Source organism: Sus scrofa, chromosome 3 (assembly GCF_000003025.6).
Source record: "Sus scrofa isolate TJ Tabasco breed Duroc chromosome 3, Sscrofa11.1, whole genome shotgun sequence".
In the NCBI taxonomy this organism is placed as follows: domain Eukaryota; kingdom Metazoa; phylum Chordata; class Mammalia; order Artiodactyla; family Suidae; genus Sus; species Sus scrofa.
This window is the reverse complement of record NC_010445.4, coordinates 43,293,225-43,303,898: the sequence shown is the minus strand read 5'-3', so window position 1 is coordinate 43,303,898 and position 10,674 is coordinate 43,293,225. Positions and strand designations below refer to the sequence as shown.

General features: G+C 51.5%; 1 pseudogene; it reads left to right on the top strand.

Moving 5' to 3' along the window:
* Positions 1–10,384, top strand: LOC102160788 (annotated as a pseudogene).

Sequence of the window (10,674 nt, the reverse complement as noted above, 5' to 3'; positions counted from 1 at the left end):
ATGGCTATCCTGGGGCCACCCTTGATCTGTCACACCTTCTGGAGGTCACTCACCCCCCAAGGCCTCCCTGGTAGTGACATCAGGAGAGGGAACTGTCCAAAGTCCCTGGGGGAGAAAGCCGAGGCTGGGGGGAAGGAAGAAGGATGCACTGTGAGTCCTCAGTCCAGCGGGGTATCTGCATCTCCTCCTTGACCACCCTGGGAAGGTGCCTGGCCCCACCCCAAGTTCTGAGACCCAAGGCTGGGCATGTGCACGAGAGCTGGGGGCTTGGGGACACTTGATGAAAGGCAGCCAGAGACTCCAGGCAGTGAAGGAAGCATCCTACAGACTGGGTTCTAGTCCCTACTCTCCTCCTCTTACCTGCTGCTCCACTCTGGACCTTGACTTCAGCTTCTACAAGAAGAGTGCCTACATGAAAGGGGGTTTTGGGGGTGGGAGGAAGCGATGGCAGCATTTTTACCTAGGACCACTGGGCAACATCTTTGCATTCAGGCCTCCAAGGCTGCTCTGAAATGCACATATGCAGCTCAGAGCTTCACTCTCCATCTTCCCTGCCACCTGGCCACAAAGTTCCCCCACCCAGGACTGGGTACCTGCAGATCTTCTAGTGTACAATTCAAACTTGATTCTGCCCTTACTGGCTTCCTTGGGCAATTTTTTTTTTAAGGCCACACTGGGAGCATATGGAAGTTACCAGGGCCAGGGGTCGAATTGGAGTTGCAGCTGTGACCCATGCCACAGCCACAGCAACATCAGATCCTTAACCTACTTTGGCAGGCCAGGAATCAAACCTGCATTCTCACAGAAACAACATAGGGTCCTTAACCCACTGAGCCACAATGGGAACTCCCCTGGGCAATTTCTATAATGCCTCAAGTCTCAGTTTTCTGGTCAGAAAGATGGGGATGACACTAGCTAATGCTCAAGGGCTTAGGCATGTGATCATATACACTCATTCAAAGGTAATCACTAGCAAGGGTTTTCTTTCTTTTTCTTTCTTTCTTTCTTTCTTTCTTTCTTTCTTTCTTTCTTTCTTTCTTTCTTTCTTTCTTTCTTTCTTTCTTTCTTTCTTTCTCCCTCTCTCTCTCTCTCTCTCTCTCTCTCTCTCTTTCTCTCTCTCTCTCTCTTATTTTCTTGGATGCCCCATGGCATATGGCATGTGATTCCCAGGCCAGGAATCACATCTAAGCCATAGTTTTGACCTAAGCTGCAGCTGCTGCAATGTCAGATCCTTAACCCACTGTGCCGGGCCAGGGATCGAACCTGCATCTCGGTGCTCCCAAGTGCACTGCCAATCCTGTTGCACCATAGCCAGAACTCCTAATAGGGGTTCTCTGAGCACTCAGAAGCTTATCATTCCAGTTTTGCAAGCACTTGCTCTGTTCCTGGTTCTGCTAAGCATCTTGAAAGTATTGTTTCATTTTATCCTCCCAGCAATCCATGAACATGAAACTTCTACTGTCTCCGCTGGACAGGTAGGAAAGCTAAAGTCGGAGAGGTTCTGATACTTGTCTTCCAAACTGGCAAAGGATGGAGCCAGAACTGTCAGGGAGATATGACCACTTACAGAAACACATGTGAATTCGTTGTCACAGAATATTGGGCTAAGATGGCTCTCAGAGCCCTTTTGCCCTGTGATCCCACCTCACAAATGGAGAGAAGGTCTGGGGTAACACAGAGAGGGGGCAGCCTGGAGGCAGGACCCTAGGCTCTGAGCTCTGGCTGCCTGGAGTGCTGTTATCGGCACTACTGGGTGTGTGGCAGGATTGTCCCAGCTCTGGCCCAGTTGTCAGGGAAAGTGACCAGCATCGCCTCCAAGCTGGACCACTTGCTCACCATTTTGAAATTCTCCAGAATCCCCTCTGCCCCATGGCCATCAATCCCCAAATGGAGCTGCTCTGTGGACCAGCAAGTCATGGACTCACATCAGGGACAGACACAAAGCTGGGCCCCACTGGTCTCAGGAGGAGAGGGAGGCTTTCATTATAGTGTGTCTTTACAGACCCATGCCCCAACCCTTCCCTCCCTCCTCTCTCTCCTTCCTTCCTTCCTTCCTTCCTTCTTTCTTTCTCTTTTTTCTGTTTTTCCTTTTTAGGGAAGCTCCTAGGCTAGGGGTTGAACTATAGCCTACACCACAGCCATGGCAATGAGGAATGTGAGCTCACAGCTCACAGCAGATCCCCAACCCACTGAGCAAGGCCAGGGATGGAACCCACATCCTCATGGATACCTGCCGAGCCATGAAGAAAACTCCTTTAGGGCCCTCTCTGCAGCGAGCACACGTGGCATCCAGAGAGTGGCACAGCCACGGAGCAATCAGAGCCTTCATTCATTCACTTCATTCATTCACCGTCACGACTGGCCCAGGCCCCCTGCCAGGTACAGCTGTTGACTGGCATTTCTCCCTGCCAGGAGCTAAGGTCCTTGTCCTGGTAACAAGAGAAGTGAGTGGCATCGGAAAGACAGGGCTGTGGATCTCAGCACCCCACTCAGACTTGGGTCAGAAAGTTCCTGAAGGGATAGACATCAGCAGAGTCTGGGGAGGTGCAGCATGCTCTGCTGGGAGGCTCACAGCACAGGCTGCTCAAACGGCAGTCAATTCTATGCAGCAAACACTCCCTGTGATGTGCCAGATGTCAGGGCCACCTGGGGGCTTTGCGACTATGCACATTGCTGGCCCTCACAATATTATCTTCCTATCTTCGTGGAAAAAACTGAAGCACAGAGAAGGCTCATCCCCCAGGTCACTGAGCGAGATTTGAACCTGGATCTGTGCTGCCGTGCTCACACCCCTCGGAGAGCCTGTCTTTTCCTCATGAATCCCCTGTGCTACTGCTTATCTGATTTGTTTCCCTTGAAATGACAATGTTCTTGCTAACGCAAAGTGCTTAAAATTTACCTACATACTAAAAACAAAAACAGTCACCCAGCATCACTAAGGAAAAGGAGAAAGTAGTTAACTGTAAAGACGAATCCAATTACAACACAACACTCTCCCTGTACCCCTGGGCTCTGCTGCCTGTCCGCTGCTGTGGCGCTGAGGCTGGATTCGTCCACCGCATGGAGTGGCCAGTCTGTGGGCGCAGAGAACCACCCTAGCAGCAGGTTGACATTTGGGACCCAGCAAGATCAGAAAGATGAAGAAATAATTGGACAGGAATGGTCTTCCCCCCTATGTGAGACAATGTTGGTAGTGCTGTGTTCAGTGAAGCTCTTCCCAGGGTATGCAATCCATCTGCTAGAAACGAGCTGGGGATGGCCCCTCGCTCCTCCACAGCCCTGCTCTCCTCTTACTTAGGGGGAATAAAAAGAGGATACAGAGGACCAGCTGCTTGATGTGGGATCTCAGTTCCCAGACTAGGGATTGAACTCAGGCCACAGGGGTGAAAGCACACTGAACCCTAACCACTAGACCACCGGGGCACTCCCAACCAGGATTCAGCAGTCTATGCTGAGCAGAGCCTGGCCAACAAGAAGTTCCGCTGTCACAGGCCACATTGGGCTCCTCCCAGGAGCCCGAATACAGGGGCAGCAGGCAGAGGCCAGTACCCCTGAGTGGAGTCAGTCACTGGGAGGACGGCGACTGGGTGGGCAGGGACTCAGACCTGGCCACAGAGCAAACTGGGGGGTGGGGGTCCGAATGGGCTGGCCCCAGCACACCAGACCAGGGGTCTGAGAATGGGATCCAAGTCCATATACTGCCTTGTTCTGCCTCCCAGAGTGCAGGGGAGCCAGAGGGGGATGGGAGAAATAGGAACAGAACACACACCTTCCCCCACCTGGCTGCCCACTTCCAGTGGGGTCTATGTGCACTGCTGGCCAGCTCTGTAGCCTCAGAGGGCCTGAGGGCAGCTTCCCCTCCCTGGGAAGTCTTCCTTAGACTCTCTCTCTCTCTCTTTTTTAATGGCTGCACTTGTGGCATATGGAAGTTCCTGGGTCAGGGATTGAATCCAAGCCACAGCTGCAACCCATGCCGCTGGTGTGGCAGTGCTGAATCCTTTGACCCACTGTGCCAGGCCAGGGATTGGACCTGCACTTCCATGGGACCCGAGCTGCTGCAGTTAGATTCTTAACCCACTGAAACACAGTGGGAACTCTGGATTCATTCTTTCATTTTTCCTTTTATGGCTGCAGCTGAGGCACATGGAAGTTCCCAGGCTAGGGGTCAAATTGGAGCTGCAGCTGCCAGCCTACGCCACAGCCACAGCAACACAGGATCTGAGTGGCATCTGCGACCTGCACCACAGTTCATGGCAATGCTGAATCCTTAACCTACTGTGCGAGCCCAGGGATTGAACCCACATCCTCACTGACGCTATGTCAGGTTCTTTTTGTCTTTTGTTTTTTGTTTTGTTTTTGTTTTTTGTTTTGTTTTTGTCTTTTTGCTATTTCTTTGGGCCGCTCCCACGGCATATGGAGGTTCCCAGGCTAGGGGTCGAATCGGAGCTGTAGCCGCCAGCCTACACCAGAGCCACAGCAACGCGGGATCCGAGCTGCATATGCGACCTACACCACAGCTCACGGCAACGCCGGATCATTAACCCACTGAGCAAGGGCAGGGACCGAACCCGCAACCTCATGGTTCCTAGTCGGATTCGCTAACTACTGCGCCACGACGGGAACTCCACTATGTCAGGTTCTTAATCTACTGAGTCACAACAGGAAATCCTGTATTCTTTTTTTGTTGTTTTTGTTTTGCTTTTTAGGGTTGCACCTGCAGCATATGGAGGTTCCCAGGCTAGGGGTGGCATAGGGAGGTTCCCAGGATAGGGGTCAAATCAGAGCTACAGCTATCAGTCTATACCACAGCCCCAGCAACGTGGGATCTGAGCCATGTCTGCAACTTACACCACAGCTCACAGCAATGCCAGATCCTTAACCCACTGACTGAATTAAGGGGTGGAACCCGCATCCTCATGGATCCTAGTCGGGTTTGTTAACTGCTGAGCCATGAAGAGAACTCTCCAGATTCATTCTTAATCACAGTTAGAGGGCAGCTGCAGGACACTGGCAATCAGAATGATCTTCTCTGTTCTCTACTCCAGGTGAGGAAAAACAACATTGGTCCTACCCACATTGAGGCCAGCTATCTGTCAAAGGGGCTTCCTTGGGGGTCAGCAGGCATGTGGGGACAGAGGCACATTGGTCCCTTGGTAGGTGTGATCACTGCCTCAGGGTGGGCTCCAGTTTTGCCCCTGGGTCACAGTAAAGGGCAAAGATCCCAAGAGGGGTGTCCTGGGGGAGTTCCCTGGTGGTCTAGTGGTTAGGACTTGGCGTTCTTTTACTGACACAGCTAGCATTCAATCCCCGGTTTGGGAACTGAGATCCCACATCAAGCCCCTACAAGTCATGGCCAAAAAAAAAAAAAAAAGGAAAAAAAGCAGGTGTCCTGTCCTCTTTCTCCTGAGGCAGAAGTCAGGTTTTCCCATGCACGACTTGCTTACCGAATTAGTTTCTATTGCTATGTAACAAATTACTGCAATGCAGTTGCTTAAAACAAAACACACTTGTTAATTCGGGGACTGTGTGGCTCAGGGGTTCAGGCAGGGCTTAGCTGAATCTTCTGCTTGGGGTCTCACAAAGTGTCAATCAGGGCTGCAGTCTCATCTGGAGGCTCAACTGAGGATGGATCCACTTTGAAGCTCACTCAGGCTGTTGGTACAATCTATTTCCTTGCTTTTAGCACCTTGAGACCACTGTGGGGTACTTGCCTCATAGCCTCTCTGTTCACTCCCTTGAAATGTGTCAGGTGACTTCAAGACATGCAAGAGAACTGTCTGAACTTCAGGAAAGGCTCCAGTTCCCCTGAAAGAGGTCGTATAGTAGGTCAGGTCCAAGATAATTTCCCTTTTGATCAATTCAACACCAACCAGTTAGGGACCTTCATCACATTAACAAAATCCTTTTTGCCCTATAAGGTAACACAATCAGGACAGTGACAGCCTATTGCACATTCAAGAGGAGGGCCTATATTGGGTGCATAAATCCACCAGGGGGCAATCTTAGAATCTCGTGGGTCCCTTACTCAAAATTTTCAAGAGGAAAATTTTGCTCTAATCTGTAACAGCACCATAAAACATCTAGGCCATAGATTTCTAAATTAAGGTAGGTTTTTTTTTTTTGTTTTTTTTTTTTTACTGCTTGAGTCAGGGTTTAATTAAGACATTGCTGCTTCCTCAGGAGTGATGGCCACAGAGTCGCAGCTGTGCCGTTTACTCTGGCTCAGGCAGCCTCAGGCCTGTACCCTCCCAGAAGTGGGAAGCCCATGCCTGGCAGGCCGCTGACCACTCCTCTCTCCCAGGGTTTGAGGTCCCTCCTGTCCTTTAGTCTGATGCCCGCCCAGCTCTTCACCCCCCTGGAAAGGAATGTGTCTATGTGCTCCCCTCCGGATCAACATGGGGGGACTTCCTGTGCTGGCATCCAATCCTCAGGCTGCTCTACACCCACTGCCCACCCCCTGGCCAGCCCCCTGCACCCAGTGCCCACAACTGGAGGCCCACTGACCGGTACAATGGCACCTACCCTCTGTCTGCCTCCCAGAGGATGCCAGGCAGGAGTCGTTGCTGGATCGCAGTTATCGCTGACCTGGACATGGAGTCAAGGGCCCAGGAGGAAAACACCTGGGTCAGTCACCTGAAGAAGGGCTGCCTGACCCTGTCTGACAGTGGAGACAGGGTGGCCGTGGAGTGGGACCAAGGCCACAGGGTCCTGGAGTCCCACCAGGCAGAAAAGGGCAGGGCATGGAGCTGTCAGACCTGATCGTCTTCAATGGTAAACTCTGCTCTGCGGATGACCAGACAGGGGTTATGGACCAGATCGAGGGCTCCAGGGCCATGCCCTGGGTGATTCTGCCCGACAGTGATGGGACCTGTCAGTGGGGAAAGGTGAGTGGGTCTCTGGTGCCAGAGGACAGGAGGACAGGTCTGGGCTGACCATCAGCTGGTTTGATTTGCACATGACTGTGCGGTCCTGGGTCCAGAGCAAAGGGATAGGAAGGGCTAGACTCCCTCATGCCTCTGAGCTGTGGCTCCCAGAGCTGTGAGCTGAAGCCCCCAAGACTATGACTGAAGCCACCTCCAGGACAGTGAGCTTCTGCTGGGGGCACTGCAGGGGAAGCAGGGGCTCTGGGGCGGGGGTCCTCAGTCACCGCTGCTCTTGCTGCCTTCGGGAAGGAGCCTTTCCTGTGCTGGGGCCATGCACTCAATGTGCTGCACCTTTAAGGCCAGGGCCTTAAGGTAGATTTTGAACATGAAGTATGCAGATAGAATGTGTTATCTTCCTTTGTTTCATCATGTAGCTTATCATCTGGGAAAGGGGCATACAGAATGTGATAGAACTTAATGACAACAGTCTCTTCAACCCCATCTGGTTTTACAAAAGCTGAAGGAAACAAGTAATCAGCAGGGCTGCTGTACAAGGTGCAGGGGCAAGGGTTGTGCGCTGCACCGCTGGGAAGTGCCATTCCCAGTTCAGTTGATAATACCCCTTGGGAGTTATGCAGCCTGTAAAGGGCAGTTCTGGTTATGGCGTCTCAACAGAGGTCTCCAGACCTGCCTCAGAGTCGAAAGGCTATCCCTGGGCACCAGGAGGGTCTACAATTGTAACTCCTCGGCCGCAGACAAGCTACTGTGGGCACCATTGAAAGCAAAACCATTGGGGAACAAACTTGTTTCTGGAGCAAGGCTTTCAGCCTCAAAGTGGGTGACTGACCAGAACTTCCAGAAGGTCTCCACACCCCCACAGTGAGCTTAGCGGTTGGGAGGGCTTTCCAGCCCCAGCCAATGTGCTCCTCTCCTCTGCCTCCTTGGACCTGCCTGCCACATCTAGATACCTACTTGGCTGCCTCCTCCCCAGCCTTCCCTGCCTCCTCCTCAGGTTCCCTGAGAGCAGCCTGTCCTTCCCAAAGGCATGTTTAGTCGCCCTCTCCTCTCTGCCCCAATGCCCTCCTAGGCAGCCCAGATGGGGTCAGCACAACGTGCAAGGGCCCCAGTACGCTGGCTGCCCAGCTATGAATGGGGCTGCCCTGGTTTTTGCATGTACCTGCCTCTCCCCTCCCCGCTGGCTCCCCCAGCTGGGCTTCTCCACCCAGGAACAGCAGCCTGGGGAGATGTGAGAAATGAGGAGTCCAGATCTGGACATAGTGAGGCAGAGAAAAGCCAAAGGCCACTATGGTGCTATGGACAGAGCGCTGGTTCAAACCCCAGCTCACCACTTGGGCAAATGAGGTAGCCCCTCTGCATCTATTTCCATCCCTGTAGACTAAGAGTAAACATGCCCTCTTCCCACAGTGAAATTAAATGATAATTTAAGGGGGGATGTGATACACCACCCCTACAGAAGACACGCTCCTCAGATGGTTTCTAGTGCTATTCCATGTTGGGGGAATACACAACAGAACACTTAACTGGACTGAGGGACACCCCTTCTCAGCAGCAGGGTCCGGAAAATGTCCCCATGGACCTCAGGAGAAAACATGGAGCATGTCACTCCAGCCTGTTATGTCTCCAGCCAGCTGTGGCTGGTGCTAAAGTATCCAAGCATTTAAAAACTGACACATGCTGCCAGCTCCTGATCGGAACATTAACACCTTCCAGAAGAGTGAGCTTACCGTGTCAGTGTCTGGCAGCTCCTCACCCCTCAAGGCTCCGTGCCTTCGACCTGCCACCTGCCCTGGGAGGCCATCAACCCCACCCCACCCCACCCCACCTCACCTCACCCTGACCACAGCCCCTCCTTGTTATCGCTTGTGAGCACATCTGTCTCTCTCTCTCCACGGCTAAACTACACACCCTGAGGCACCTCCCCACTGCTCCTCAGCATCCAGCAAGCATCTGGTATGGAAAAGGGAGATAAAGTTCTGTGTGGTTTTTCCTTTCAGAGCCAAAGATTGGTCCAAGTGAGCTTGGTTAAGACTTAATATGACCAGCAGAGGGCGCAAGAGCCATTGAAGATGCAACGGAATGGCGGGGGGGGGGGGGGGCGGTGGTGAGGCCTCGACGAGAGCAAGATTTCCTGGAAACACTTTTAGCAAGTAACACATTTATAATAGCTATTTCTGTCATATTCTTTCCCTTTGCCTATTTTGCAGGATTTGTCACTTGGCAGCTATAAAGGCCTGCGAAGGCTCAGGGCTTGGGAAACTCCCAGAAAGTCAAGGCTGTAGCCCCCTTGTCCAATCCACATTTCAACAGCTGGAGAGGATTTAGTTGGATTTGAGAGGAGATGGGAAAGGATGGCTGGGAGGGAGCACTCACACCCTTGATGGCCTATGACCTTCTAGGGCCACCGGTCAGATCTCTGGGCTCTCAGCAGCAGGAGTTCTCCAGAGGAGCCAGTCCTGCAGTCTGTCAGGGCTGCTACTATAAGGGAGTGAGTGTACTGTCACCAGGAATATGCAAGAAGCTGGAAGGTAGGGGCAAACAATCCCTACTCTAAAGACCATGTGGGATTAAATGAGATGACAGTTGTAAAGCATCCAGTCCAGGGGCCAGGCATATTAAAAGCAAGAAGATTTTAAATTGTCAAGAATTCGGACATAGGAGCAGGGAATGAACTTGATGATTTATGTTTCTAAGGCCTCAATATTGCAAAACTAATGGGTGCTTTCATGGAAAAAAATTAATTTTTTTTAAAGATAAGGTAGCACTGCTATGGAAGTGCACATATTTGTGTGATCAGAAGAACTGAATCTAGACCAGGAATTGGCAGCTATGGCCTACTGCCAATTTTGGCACAGCCTGTGAACTGAGAATGGTTTTCACATTTTTAAACAGTTGGAACGAATAAAGATAATAATAACATTTGTGATAAAAGATTTTGTGAAAATTAGATGAAATTCAATGTTTAGTGTGCACAGAGTGTGATTAGCACACAGCCAAACTCATTCTTTCCATGTTACCTATAGAGGCCTTCATACTGAAGGGCAGAGCAGAGGCGTTGCACCCAAGCTATACGGCCTGCAAAGCCTAAAATATTCACTCATTCAATCCTTTACAGGAAAAGTTTTTCAACCCCTGATCTAGACTGTTTAAACTGGCAAGAAGAAGTATTCATCCAGCTTACTCTCTCTTGTTTTTTCACTTGGGAAACCAAAGCTTAGGCAGGGAAGGGGCTTGCATTGTGGGGTTCCTTATGTGCCCTGCATGGTATCTGGGCATTTTCAAGCAGGAACTCTGTGTCTGTTCCTGGCACTGAGGTGCATGTGCAAGATTATGCAGGAAGCACAGGTTTGTGTGGACTGGGCACCAAGACCTTGGGCTGGTTTTCTCACTTAGACCAGCAGAAGGAGTGTTGACTGGAACCTGAGGACCAGAGCATGGGCGCATCCTGGTGTCCAAGGAGTGAGGTGACCATAGCTGCTTTCTGTCCCCTCCCCACTTCTAGTCCCCAGGAAGAAAATGAACTTCTGTGTTAGGACAAATGCAAGTGTGAGTCCCTTCTTGAAAGAGGCAATATGGAACTCAATGACAAGGATTTGGCATTGTCATTGTAGCAGCTTGGGTCACTGCTGTGACCAGGTTCAATCCTTGGGTGTGGCACAAAAAAAAAAAAAGGAAGGGGGTAATATGATCTGGCCCCCCCACAGGCTGTTGGAAGAAAGCCTGGAGGATCTGTGCCTTCCTCCTCTGGCTGGGGGGCCAGGGCCAGGGCCTTTTTGTCTCACCCAGCTCTGCG